Below are 13,756 nucleotides of genomic sequence, written 5' to 3'. Positions count from 1 at the left end.
GGCTGTGAGTGTTGGACCCAGATTTACCCCTCCCAATCTCATTTCTCTCTACATCCCCTCTCTCCTTTTATATTTCAGCCATACTTACCTCCTTTTAGCCCTATAAACATGCCATGTTCTCCCCTCTCAGCCTACGCCAAATATACTCCCTCACTTCAAGCCTTTGCACCTCAATAAAAGAAGGAATTCCTTTTATTCTAGAACCTCCATGAGGGCAGAGACTATGCCTATTAGTTTATGAGCCCATCCATAGGGCCCAACACAGTGCCTGGTGACAGACAACAGCCACAGAGAAAAGACTGTACTCATGGAAGATGGTAGCAGACTTTCAGTTTGCCCTGACAGCACCCCACAGGCAGGGGGCTATGGACTTGCTGGGTACAGGATTTGCTTCCTAGCACCTGCCTCTTATACTCTCCCCCATCCCAGGATGCCTTCTTTCAGAACAGAAAAAGGTGATATCGTACCTTTTTCATACCAGCAAAATACACAAAGAAACATTTATATCAAGTGTTATGTTGGGGGTTCCTGACATGTGTTTTTGTTTTTGCTTTTTTTTTTTTTTTTTTTTTCATTTGAGAGAGAGTGAGTGAGAGAGCACATGGGCAGGGGAGGGGCAGAGGGAGAGGGAGAGGGAGAGAAAGAATCTCAAGCAGGCTTCCTGCTTGAGCACGGAGCCCGACTTTGGGCTCAATCCCATGATCCTGAGATCATGACCTGAGCTGAAATCAAGTGTCAGAGGCTTAACTGACTGAGCCACCCAGGCTCCCCCTGACATGTGTTTTTGAAGGAATGAATGACATAAGAGATCCAAATACAAAGAACACCCATCCATCTTGCAAATGACATCAGTTAGCATTCATTCCATATTTACGACATGTCCAGCAGGCTGCAAGGGGTTTCTCAAGCAGCAGTCCCTCCATTATTGTTTACAATACTGTGAGTAGACATAATTATTCCTGTTTCATGAATGAGGAAAATGAGGCTCAGAGAGGCACAGTTACTTGTACACCACCATACAGATAAGAAGTAAGCTGAATTGGGACATGATAATGACAATGACAGCTACTATTAACTAAGCCTTCGCTACAAGCCAACCTTTCACCAGTACTTGATATGAGTCCTCTTAATTAATGCTCCTGGCAACCTATTATAATGGGCACTATCTTTATCACTAGAGATGAAGAAACAGGCTCAGGAATTTTAAGAATACTGCTTCTGATTACACAGCTAGAAAGAGGCTGCACTGGAGTTTACTTTTTTTAGTACATATTTTATTATAGTGATACTTTTTTTAAAATTTTTTTTTAAAGATTTTATTTATTTATTTGAGAGAGAGAATGAGATAGAGAGAGCATGAGAGTGGGGAGGGTCAGAGGGAGAAGCAGACTCCCCGCTGAGCAGGGAGCCCGATGTGGGACTCGATCCCAGGACTCCAGGATCATGACCTGAGCCGAAGGCAGTCGCTTAACCAACTGAGCCACCCAGGCGCCCTTTAATTAATTTATTATTATTATGTTCAATTAGCCAGCATATAGTACATCATTAGTTTTTGATGTAGTGTTCAATGATTCATTAGAGAGAGAGAGCGCGTGCACATGAACAGGGGAAGGGGCAGAGGGAGAAGATCTCAAGCAGATTCCAAGCAGAGCCTGATCCAGGGCTCGATCTCATGACGCTGAGGTCATGACCTAAGTTGAAATCAAGCGTTGGACATTTAAGCAACTGAGCCACCCAGGTGCTCTATAGTGATATTTTAACAAATAATTTCATTTCCAAGTAGGAAACATATTAGTGAGTATGTTAAGACAGGAAGCAGTTAAGAGTACCCAAGGTTAGCCTTTTATCCCCCTAAGAAAACATGCTGGTATAAGTACTTAAGAGGCTCAAAATCATCACTTTAAGAAAAATACATCTTACAGTAAGTTTTAGTTCTACTTGATAGAAAAACCAAAACGAACTTAAAGCCAGACATCAATATGCTACTCACGCGCATGTTACTCAAGAAAAGAAAAACATCAATACACAAAAATACTGAAATGTTTTTATTTGTGTTTTTATTTCCTGTTATCATAAAAACAATTACTAAAATGTAATCCAGGATTTAATTTCTCCAGTCTGGCTTCTCCCTTGTGTCCTGAATGATGGCATAGACATTAACTATTAAGAATATCATGACCCATTGTTCGTGGCTTTCTAGTGTTGTGTCTTGTCCTTCCGCAGCCCTGGGATCTGAACCCAGGCCCACCTGGTGCTCCAGCTCATGCTGTTATCACCACACAGATTGCCTACCCAGGCCACTGTACCGACCACAAAGCATGGGGAAAATTTGTTCCTCAAATGCCAAGATGTTTGAAAGCTATTGGGTGCTTATGCAAGAAAAGGCCACAAACTCTCTGGATTCCAAAAATAATTACACCAGGCTCCTCTGAGTCCTTGCTGGGTAACTCATCGCAAGATTTCCCAAGCTTTCATGGAGTCTAGTGGTTTTAAAAGCAGACTGATAATCAGAATCAGCTGGAAGGTCCATAAGATACATATTCCCAGGGGCCACCACAGACCCGTGGATTCAGAATCTCCAGACCCAGGGATTAGGAATCTGATTCAAGAAGCTCCACGAGGATTCTGATGCCAGCCAGATGGGAACTGCCAGTTTCCATTGCATGAGGCCTCCAAGTCTGCCACCTCCCCCTTTATAAACTCTGAAGGAGGCTACTTTGTTGCCTCCTGGTGATTAAGGATGAGCAAGTTCAGCCTGAAGAATAGCAAGAGGATTTTCCATTTCTTAGGAGAGCTTTATCATTGACCTACCCTGTCACATGCCCGGTCCTACTCTCTATTTCATGTCATTTGACCAAAATGCATATTCTTTCCCAGGCACCACTTATAAGCTCCCTTTTCCAACATTAAATATAAGATGATGATGATGATACCTATAGTCTTTTATGGGGTGTCTACCATGCACTTTATATATATCATCTCTAATCTCAACAACTCTCCAAGGCATAGTTTATTCTGTCCAATTTGCACATAAGGAAACTGAGATTCAGAAAGGTTAATTAACTTAAATGTGTCCTTCCAGCAAACCTGGACTTGAATCCAGATCATTATAACTCCAGAGCCCAACTTCCTTCCCTTCCCCCTCTGGCTGTGTCATCTTGGGCAAGTACGCAACATCTCAATGCCTTAATTTCTCCACCAGCACAAAGAAGGAAAGAAAGGCACCTAACTCATAGCATTGTTGCTTAGATTAAAAGACATAATTCATGCAACACTCTTAGTACAGGAATATTAGATATTATAGTAGTTGGTTTTTATACCCGGGTTTCTCAAACATGTCTTGGAGAGCACAAGTCCCCCTCTAAGTAAAAAGTTGCAAATAATTTCAACATGCTGCAAGCTATGTCTATCTCTCAGTGGTTCTCAATGCTTATTAACATGTTAAAAACTGCAAAGTTCCACAGTAAAGAATCCAGTTTCACTCTACCTCAAGCTAGAAGATATGTGTATTTAAATCACTTAGCTTCCACCTAATACTTTGGCCCTACCAAGAAGGAAAGGGGCCTTTTACGCGTGATTTGGAATGGAATTGCTTTGATAATCTCAGCCTCCACCAGCACTTGGAAAAGGCCCTACTGGAAGACATACCATTAAGAAGTACTTGCTTTGATACTGGCTGCTAATCCCATGGCCCAGCTTGACATTGTCTCTTAGCAACGTCCTGTCCTTTTCCCCTTTTCATTCTTGTGCCTCTAACGACACTTCCTTTTCTCCAGTTTCTCTTCAGCCTCTGGTTTTCATGGCCCCTTAAGCCTCGTTTACACAGGGAGAAGCAGGAGCTAAAGGCCCCGTGCACATATTTATGTTAATAGTACTGAGGGGAGGAACAGCCTGTTCTGGGGGCTGCTTTCCAACTGTCACATAAATCAGTCAGAAAAAAAAAAAAAGTTACTATTTTCACAAAGACACTGCCAGAGTGGAGCAGCAGGTCTTGGCAATGCATCATCCCCCCCCAACCCCGCCTTCTCAAGTGTGCCTTCCATAATGTCTCCCTCAGTTGTCAGAAAGGAGGGGATGAAGGATTTCATACACAGGAGGATTTCCAAATCAGAAGGGACCTTTGAGATCACCTAGTGCTAACTCACACAGAAACTTCTGGTAAATACTTATGCCTGGGTCCTTTCCCCCACAGATTCTGGTGCTGTTGTTTGGACGTGAGGTACAGGCAAGATTTTTAAAGCTTTCCAGGTGACTCTAATGTACAATGAGGGCTTGGAGTACTGATGCAGTCATAGCCCCATGAAGAGAGAGGACCAGACTTCCCTCAGATCATGCAGGGAATTAGTGATACGGTTCAGCCCTGACACCCAGTCACACTTTCTTCTGTGATGGCATGCCATCACGAAGTTCTGGGGTCAAGCTGCAGAAATACTAGATGGTGGTATTATTAGAGTTGTGCATCCAAATTACTTGGAAGCTCTTTTAAACTTGCTTTCACCTCCCCTTGCTCCTCCTAGACCAACTGAATCAGAATCTCTTGGTGGAACCCCAGCACACAAATTTTGAAAAAGCCCCAGGTGGCAATTTTGACATGTATCCCAGTTCAAGAACTAGCCAGGTCCATCAAATATTAACTGTGATTCCTTGGACAAGTTACATGACCTCTTTGAGCCTCAGTTTCTTCATCTGCAAAATGGGGCTATATAGCTAATTCTCATTCATCAGTTTTGTGGGTCAAAAGTCATTTCTCGTAGAAAGCCACGAATGAGCTTTCAGAGGAAACCATTCACCCACCTTCCCAGGAAATGCCTTCTCAGGGAACACCCTAAACTTCTCCTTTGTAACACTGACCACAATTCATTGATCAAATGGTATGAACCTTAATACATGGTTTTTGAATGAAGGAATAAATACTTAATAATGATTAAATATATGTGTAATGTATTACTTGCTCTCTGTCTTCACCACAAGGGATGAGCTAAGGAGTTGAGCTGTCTTGTTCACTGCTGTGTCCCAGTGCCTGGTGTAAGGCTAGCATTCAACAAACTTTGGCTGAACAAATAAAAAGCTGAACAAATGACTGATATCTATGAAGCACCTGGCACATACCCACAGTAAATGGAACATGCAACAAACGTTAGCTGTTACAACAATTATCTTCAGATAGTCCCAGTGTCTTGCCCAAAGGCACACAATGGAGCTGAGACGTGACCTCAGTCCTCTGAACTGACAGCCTCATTTTTAATCCATGATGTCAATCTGCCTTAAGGTTTTCATACTGGGGGAGGGAATCTAGGAAAAAGTGTTAGGCTATGTTTGCCTATTAGAATGAGCTGAAAACCCAACTGGTTCTTGCACACTCCCAGCCTCCACTATGCAATCCATGCATGCACACACATTTGCAGACGATAGTGACTCTTCGCAAGGAGCATCTTGGTCCTCTCTTGAGAGTGCTTTGGATCATAAACTCCTTGAAGGCAGTAACCATGGTTTTGGCTTCCAAAACAAGATAGACCCATGAGAACTCTACTGTTTGCTCATGACAGATCTGTGTGGCAACATTATGTTGATTCCAGCTCCGTACATATGGTAGGTCCAAATACTTTTGATGATTTCCAGATTTCCCCACTGGTCTTCATGCTGTGATGGGGGGAAGCTGGTGACTGGAAGGGTATAAGGAAGAGGTGAAATTCACATTGTTGGCTGCATTGGGAAATGGAGTTCAGAAGAAGACTAGGGGCAGGTGTTTCTGAGAATGACTTTGGGTGATCCCTTGTCTCTCTGTCTACACTAGTATGGAAACCAAGAGCTTTTCAAATTTTCATTTTATTTTATTTTATTGTATTTTTTTAAAGATTTTATTTATTTATTTGAGACAGAGAGAATGAGAGACAGAGAGCATGAGAGGGAGGAGGGTCAGAGGGAGAAGCAGACTCCCTGCTGAGCAGGGAGCCCGATGCGGGACTCGATCCCGGGACTCCAGGATCATGACCTGAGCTGAAGGCAGTCGCTTAACCAACTGAGCCACCCAGGCGCCCTCAAATTTTCATTTTAATAGCTTTCATTTAGTTAGAAGTCTCTGCACTCCAGATGTTATGCCAAGTACTTTATAGACAGAATATTCTTTCTTTTTTTTTTTTAAAGATTTTATTTATTTACTTGAGAGAGAGAATGAGACAGAGAGAGAGAGCACGAGATGGGGGAGGGTCAGAGGGAGAAGCAGGCTCCCCGCCGAGCAGGGACCCCGATGTGGGACTCGAACCCGGGACTCCAGGATCATGACCTGAGCCGAAGGCAGTCGCTTAACCAACTGAGCCACCCAGGCGCCCTAGACAGAATATTATTTCATTCTCCTGACTCTGAGGGGTTGAAATCATCACTGTCAGTACTTTACAGAGGAGAAAACCAAGGCTGAGAGTAATTTGCTAAAGACTACAATCACCAGGATGAGCCAAGACCAGCACTGGAAGCGGGCCTAACTGATGGCCCCAAGACCTTAATTCATTCACCAAATATTTACCGAACAGTACTATGGGCCATGTTGTTTTCTAGATGCAAAGAATATATAACAGATGAAGGCCAAAGTCCTTGTGGGACTTGAGTTCTGTCTGGAGGAGACAAACCATAAATAATGAATCTAAACATGCAATAAATTATGTGATCTGTTAGAAAGTGATGGTGCTATGGGAAAACTAGGGCAGTGCAAAATGATGGGAAGTGGGTTAGAGGTATGTGTGGAGGGCGGGGGACAGTGTCTGTGATATAGGTTTGTTATTTTAGATAGGGTGATCAAGACAAGCCTCAGTGACAAAACCACATTTGAGGAAATAAGGAAAACTTTAAAAAGTTCTAAACTATACTATGTTCGTTTTGCCCCCTCCCCAAAATGAGTGGTTGGATGGATGAACAAAGTACTAGTGATTCGCACCTGCTACGTCTCAGATGGTGTGATAAATGCTTTATCCACAATGTTTCATCAAATCCTCACGATGACCCTATAATCATGATGTCATCTCTGTTTTTCGGCTGAGAAAACTGAGACTCAGAAAGGATATAAAATATTGTCCAAAATTATTTAGTTCACAAGTGATGGGGCTAGGCTTTCCACTTAGCTCTTCCAACTACAAAGCCCATGCTCTTTTGACGACCACGATGCTGATGAAGAGTGTGGAGTGTAGGGGCGGCGGGGGGGGGGGGTGAGCAGGGAGGCACAGCACTGACCCCATCCCTCACTTGAGAAAGTCACCCTTCATCATGCCCCGCAACGACGGGGCTGCTCTGAGGCTGGGTGCTCCCCTGGTGGCGTGGGTAGCATGGTTGGCTGTGGGGTGCTCTCCCAAGTCACATCTCTCACCTAGTCCTCTTTCTTTTTTTCTATGTGGTTTGAAATCTATTTCTTTAGTAGTTGGAGCAGACAGACATAAAGAAGCAGTTCACGAAGAGCTATCCCATTTGTGAATATCAGAAAACTTACGGTTTCTCAAAGCTCCCCAGGAGGGCTGCTCTTCCAAGGAGAACCAGTGGCACCCCAGGCACTGCAGGCCAGAGCTCAGCATCTTTCTAGGGTGCTTTCATAAACTTGATGGGGTCTTGTTTTTGACAGAGCAAGTGTGGCTCTCATAAATGATCTCCCCCAAGTCTCTCTTTCCCATGGAGATGAGGAGCTCAACAATCTAAGGGGACTTACTCACGGAATGCAGGTCTACCCAGCCTGCAATGTACTCTGTCTCCCTCCAGCCTCATGAGGCTAGCGATACAGTCATGCCAAATGACATCCATTTGGAGGCATGCAAGCAAAAGAGGTAGGCCGCTTGAGTGACTTTGATCACTCAATAACCAAGCTACCGAGACAATGAGGAATGTATGTGAAATGACTGATGTGTGAGTGCTTTGAAAGCTAGGAGCACTATGGGATATACTCTGGAGATCATGAGGAAGAGAAGAAGGATGTTAGAGTTCTTTCTTTCTGGGAAGCCCAGAGTTTCACAGTGTCTGTCCACACTTTGACCCCAAGCCAACCCAAAAGCAAAGATTCTGTCCTTGGCACCTGCTGTACATACATATATTGAACGTTCATATATAACAATGACAACTAGTATTTGTTAACACATTTTTATGTTTTGAAAGCATAACTCATGGGCATTTATGTGCTTTATCTCATTTAAGTGATAAAACAACCCAGTTAATGGGATGTGGTGATTTAAATACCTTTTTTGCAAATGAAGAAAATGAGGCAACAAAAATTCAATGACAGCGGGTGAATGTTGGGAGTATAACTCAAGCCCCAGGGCCTTGAGTCACATCCTCCTGTTTCTCCTCCCTGACTAGGAAAGGGTGTTTGGTACCAGATTCATTCATGACAAGAACAGTAGGATCACACTCTACCTCTCTCTTCTTCCTGTGTCTCTGTTTACACAGGGTCTCTCTTCTCTCTTCTCTTTCTCTCCCTTCCCTTCTCTTCCCTTCCCTTCTGTTCCCTTCCCTGCCCTGCCCTGCCTTTTCTTTCCTGTCTCTCTCTCCCCAACCCCCTCCCTCCCTCTGTCTCTCTTTTTCCCTCCCAACTTGGATTTAAATTTACACCAGGGTAAAATGCACAGAAAAGCTTCATTACAAGGTGGTCTCGCCTACAACATGATCCTGTGGCAGAGACCCCAAAAGGGACACCGCAATGAGACCTTAGCAAATTATTCTGGAGCCCTGAGCTGGCTGCATGCCCTGGTGCCTCACAGGGGGTGAAATTCTCATTAGAAGTAGCATCGAGGATGGCATCCCATAACAGTGTGGGCTCACATAGAGGGAGAGAAGATCCAGGTCACTCAGAGTCAAAGCCAAAACCCTAGTCCTTCAGGGTCCTTCCTAGTGAATCCTTTACATTCATCACACTTTGATGTAGTTGCCTGCCCAATGTCTGTCTCCCCACTGGAGAGGTATGTAGGGCATAAGGACTGTAAGAACTGTGTCTGTTTTGTTAGCACTGTCCCCTTGGTTCATAACACAGTGTCAGGCATTGGGTAAGCCCTCGAAAATATGTGGGGAGTAAATAAATGAATGAATAATGAAGGACCGATGGAATAACAATAGCTTAATATGTCATTCTCTTCAGGAGCACTTGCCTTTTGAAAGAAGATTCTAATCAAGGGTGCCTCTCAAGCACATGAGAATTTTCACATGGAAGGAATTCCACGTGGAAGGTCCATTCTGGAGTGAAGGTGATGAGGAGTGCATCTTTCCAGTGTTTCTCAAATGGTACCCAGTAGATGCCTTGATATTAAATCTGTCTCATCACCAAACCTAAGAGTGGTTGGACCTCAATGAACAGGGACTTTGAGGAAGCCAAGAAAAAAATTTAAAAAAAAAAAAAAAAAGGCAGCTGGGTTTGACTTCATTCCACCCAGATGTCCTTTCTGTGAGCCTCTGATTATTCTCTCCTGAATGTGAAGCAAACGTGTAGAGGTCGTGAGTCACAGCCTAGAAGGCCAAATTCTTATGGGACAATAAAAATCTGAACCAAATGCTGGCCCTGCTGGGTCCGTCTGTTATTGGAATTAAGTGCCCCTTTTCATTTTATTCAAACTGAAGAAACTTTCTGGCAGGGTGTCAGGTTTCAAACAGAAATGTCAGCCAAGGGCTCATGAGGCCGAGATCCCAGCAAACTTGAATCAATTTATGCTTTGGGTAAAACTTCATATGGAATTTAGTGGTCTGGTGGGTCCATTTGTTAAATGTTCTTCATTTGCATGTCCTGGACAAAAACCCTGCACGGAGCTATGTATAAAAATCAGCATCAGAGGCCAAAGTAACCTCTTCTACCCAAAGTGAGGGTACCTCTGTAGATGAGTGTGAAGGGCATACTAGAGTGATTTTCTTCACCAATACAAGAGCAGAAAAGAACGTGAACATGTTCTAAGTTTGATTCAAATCTTGATCTGATACAGTCAAAATTAACCCTATTTGTAATAATAAAAACAATAACACTTATTGAATGTTTAATATATGCCAGGTTCTGTACTATGCACCTAACATTTATTGACCCATTAATTCTTCTGATGATTCTACAAAGTAGGTTTTATTATTTGCTCTATAATATAGAAAATGAAACAAAGGAACAGAGATTCAGAAATGTGCCCAGCTTGCAAGACAGCAAAGGTCAGGATTGAAGCTGGACAATTCGCCTTCAGGACCTCTGCCCTTCATGTTGGTCAGGGACTGGTGGGGTAATGAATCCAACAGGCATTAATATAAATAAGATGCTCATGGCAGGTTTAAATGGAATTTCATACCCCATTTGGCATTTTTTAGAACCCTATTTTGGTGGCAAACATAGGTAAGCCACACAGTAGAACTTGGTTTTCTCTCCAGTTGTTGGTATAAAATGAAAGCACTAGGATAATTAACTGAAAAATCCAGTCTTCAAATGCTTTTGCTTTGAATCAATACACTGAACAGGCCAAGATGCCCCATGTTCCCTGGGAGGTTGAAGAAATGTTTAAATCACTTTTTTGCACTCTTAGCGTGGAGCAGAGATACAACCAGGGACTGTCTAGGATTCCTGTGGCTCTGAAGATCAGAATGAAGTACAACATGGCCATAAGGAGATGCCCTGATGGGAGATTGGCAGGCCTCACCCATCCGCTAAATGATTCACAACTATACACTTGCTCTTTGCAGCAAGCTTGAATCAAACCAAACCTAATCAGCAAATATATGAAAAGATGCCCAACTCCAGTAATATGGATGGAAATGCAAATTAAATTATATTTTTCACATATCATTTTGGCAAAAATTTCGAAGTTTGATAATATCAATCATAACAATGGTGAGCGGAAACAGGTCCGTTCTGCTGATGAAAGTGTGAACTGGAACAGCCATCCTGTAAAGCATTTTGGAAGTAATAAAAATATACACCACCTGTGAGCTAGCAATTCTGTTTTATACATATTTATAAGAATGTTCATTGCATCATCATTCGTGGTATCAAAAAGTTAAATAGCTGAAATGTAATACATCCAAACCATGGAATGTTATAGAGCTCATAAAAAGATACATATTTATGTACTGACAACAAAAACTCCTTAAGACATACTGTTAATTTGAAAAATCCACACAGCGTGGTATTATCCAATGATATTACTACACACATACACACACACACACACACACACACACCCAATGTACAGGAGAAAGGAATGGAAAAACACACACCAAGGGGCACCTGGGTGGCTCAGTCAGTTAAGCATTGTCCCTCTGCCCCTCCCCCACTCACGTGTGTCCGAGCTCTCTAAAATAAACAAATAAATCTTTAAAAAAAGAAAAGTACACATCAAGCTCAGAGTAGATTAGCCCTGGGGAAGTTCCAGGAGTGGAGAATGGTCACAGGTACTGCCTATCATTCATTCATTCACCAAATACTATCTAGCATCTTCCATGTTAGGCACTGAGGCTACCTTGTGATCAACAAAACACAAAAATCCTTGCAACCATGATACCTACATCCTAGCATTACTGTTTTGTTAGGCATGTTTATAGAACAAGGATGTACTTACATATTACTTGTGTAATTAAAAATAAGTAAAAGTAAAAGCAAATTTAAAAGCACATTTTTCTATTAACAAAATTCCAAGTGACTACTTTGGCCTTTGAGAGCCCTTTCAAACAGTTCCAACCATAAATGTGTATTGATGACTGCCATGTGGCTAATGTAATTCCTCAAATGGTCCCCCTTGGATGGCTGGCACAGACAGGGTATAGTGACAATCACGCATAGCACAAGGACTTACACAAAGGTCCAATCTTTCTATTAACATTTTTGGGACATCATTAGGCACAAAGTATGAGTAAACCCCAACCTGATTACACATAGATTCACCAAAAGACATGGTCTTAGCACCACTATTCATAATAGTCCCAAACTGGAAGCTACCTAGACAGTTGAAAAGATAAATAATGTACTATATTCACAGAAAAAGATATACGGAAATGAAAATCTATGCATTATAACTATATGCAACAACATGGAAGAATCCCCCCAACACAGTGCTGAATGAAGGAATCCTTTCGCAAGAGTAACACACTAATTCCTTTTATATGATATTCAGTAAGAGGTAAAACACATGACACCAGAAAGCAGGAAAGCAGGACAGTGGTTATCCTTGGAGGGGAGCAGTAGCTAGGGTGCATTATGGAGGCTCTGGGGATGTACCAGAGATGTTTGGCTTCTTGCTCAGGTTATATGGGTATGCTTAATTTATGAAAATTTGTTGAGTTTTACAGTTATAATTTGTGACTTCCTTAATAAGTATATTCTATTTCCATCAATAATTTACCAAAAAAGAAACAATTAAAACCTAAAACCCTGAAATCCAATCTGTTTCATGAATCTCATCTTGGGCAAGTCAGTTTTAGCATCTATAAAATGGGAGAAGGATTTGCTAGCTGATCTGTAAAGGCCCTTCCAAATGCATAGTTCCGTGTAAAACCTCTTCCATTCCAATAATCAATTTCTGAAGCAATAGGAAAATAAAAAGAGAGAACAGTCATTTACTATTTGAATTTGTAGAAGGCTTACAAAGACACATGTATCCCATTTTCAAGGCATTTGTTGTAAATCAAAGATGCAATTAATGAACAAGAGAAATTCAGTCTTCCAGGAAAATGCACGGAGCTAATTCTTTCCCAAAGTGCTAGTGGGATAAGTGTGAATATGCCAAATGCTGCTTCTGCCAAGCCCCTTCCTATCATGCCAGTTCACAAACCCTGTGATGGGAGAGTCAGCAATTACAGAGGTGGGGCTGTTCCTGGTAGGAAGGAGGAAGCTACCATGCTCACGACCTACCGCTGTTTGAATAGGCACTTCCTCTACGAGGGGAGTTGGTTCGTAATTTTCCTCTTACTGCTACTGGAAGTCCTTGAATGGCAACATCACAGCTTGTACCCATTCACAACAGGAAAGTTTGACATCCGTAGACACTCTTGGCACAAGAGGAGGAAAAGTCCAGTCCTATGTGTCAGCTTCTATATTAGAACCAGGAAAGTAATTTCTATAGCGTAGACCATGCTATAACCTTCACACAAAATGTTGGGCTCCAAGCAGTGAATCTTTTCCTATTTGTATCCAAGTCTCACTGACATTTGCAAGGTAGGACCTCAAGGAGACCCAAACAGACATGCTGTGCTAACTCTAACCCCAAGGAAAGGTGCTTTGGAAGTGGGAGACAACTTCTAGTGAGTGCCCTCATTGTAGGGTATGGGTACTATCCTGTCTAGGAGAGCTGAGTCTCATGTGAAGGGTGGATTCTCAGAGGAATGTTGAATTTAGCAGCTGAAAATAGGCAAGCACAAAATCTGAGAGGGGGCTTAGGGCACCTAGATCAGCTCTTCTCAAATGATCACAGGTGAAGGACCAGTTTTGTTGTTTGATTTCACTTTGTTTGGTTAATTATTTCTAATCATTCCCTGTTCAATACATTTTTAAAAAATACAATAAAAATGAATGATTGAAAATGGAATAAGGAGACAGGCAAAATAGAAGCCCCAATTTCTGATGACTAGTTTCAACAGAAATTATTCTGTCCAATGGCTAGAAAGATTCATAAATGCTTTCTTCTTGATCTGGGTGCTAGTCAAATAAATGTATTTAGTTCATGAAAATGTGTTGAGGGATATGCAATGTATCCACATATTCACTGTTAACACGTGGCGGTCTGTGGATTTCCGGACCATGGCTCACTGGATGCTTTCTCATTCTCCCAAGAGCATT

The sequence above is a fragment of the Mirounga angustirostris genome, unplaced genomic scaffold (assembly GCF_029215605.1).
Source record: "Mirounga angustirostris isolate CCGP_5_RB_7025 unplaced genomic scaffold, mMirAng1.0.hap1 SCAF_1, whole genome shotgun sequence".
NCBI classification, from domain to species: Eukaryota; Metazoa; Chordata; class Mammalia; order Carnivora; family Phocidae; genus Mirounga; species Mirounga angustirostris.
Note: the sequence above shows the minus strand (reverse complement) of the source record.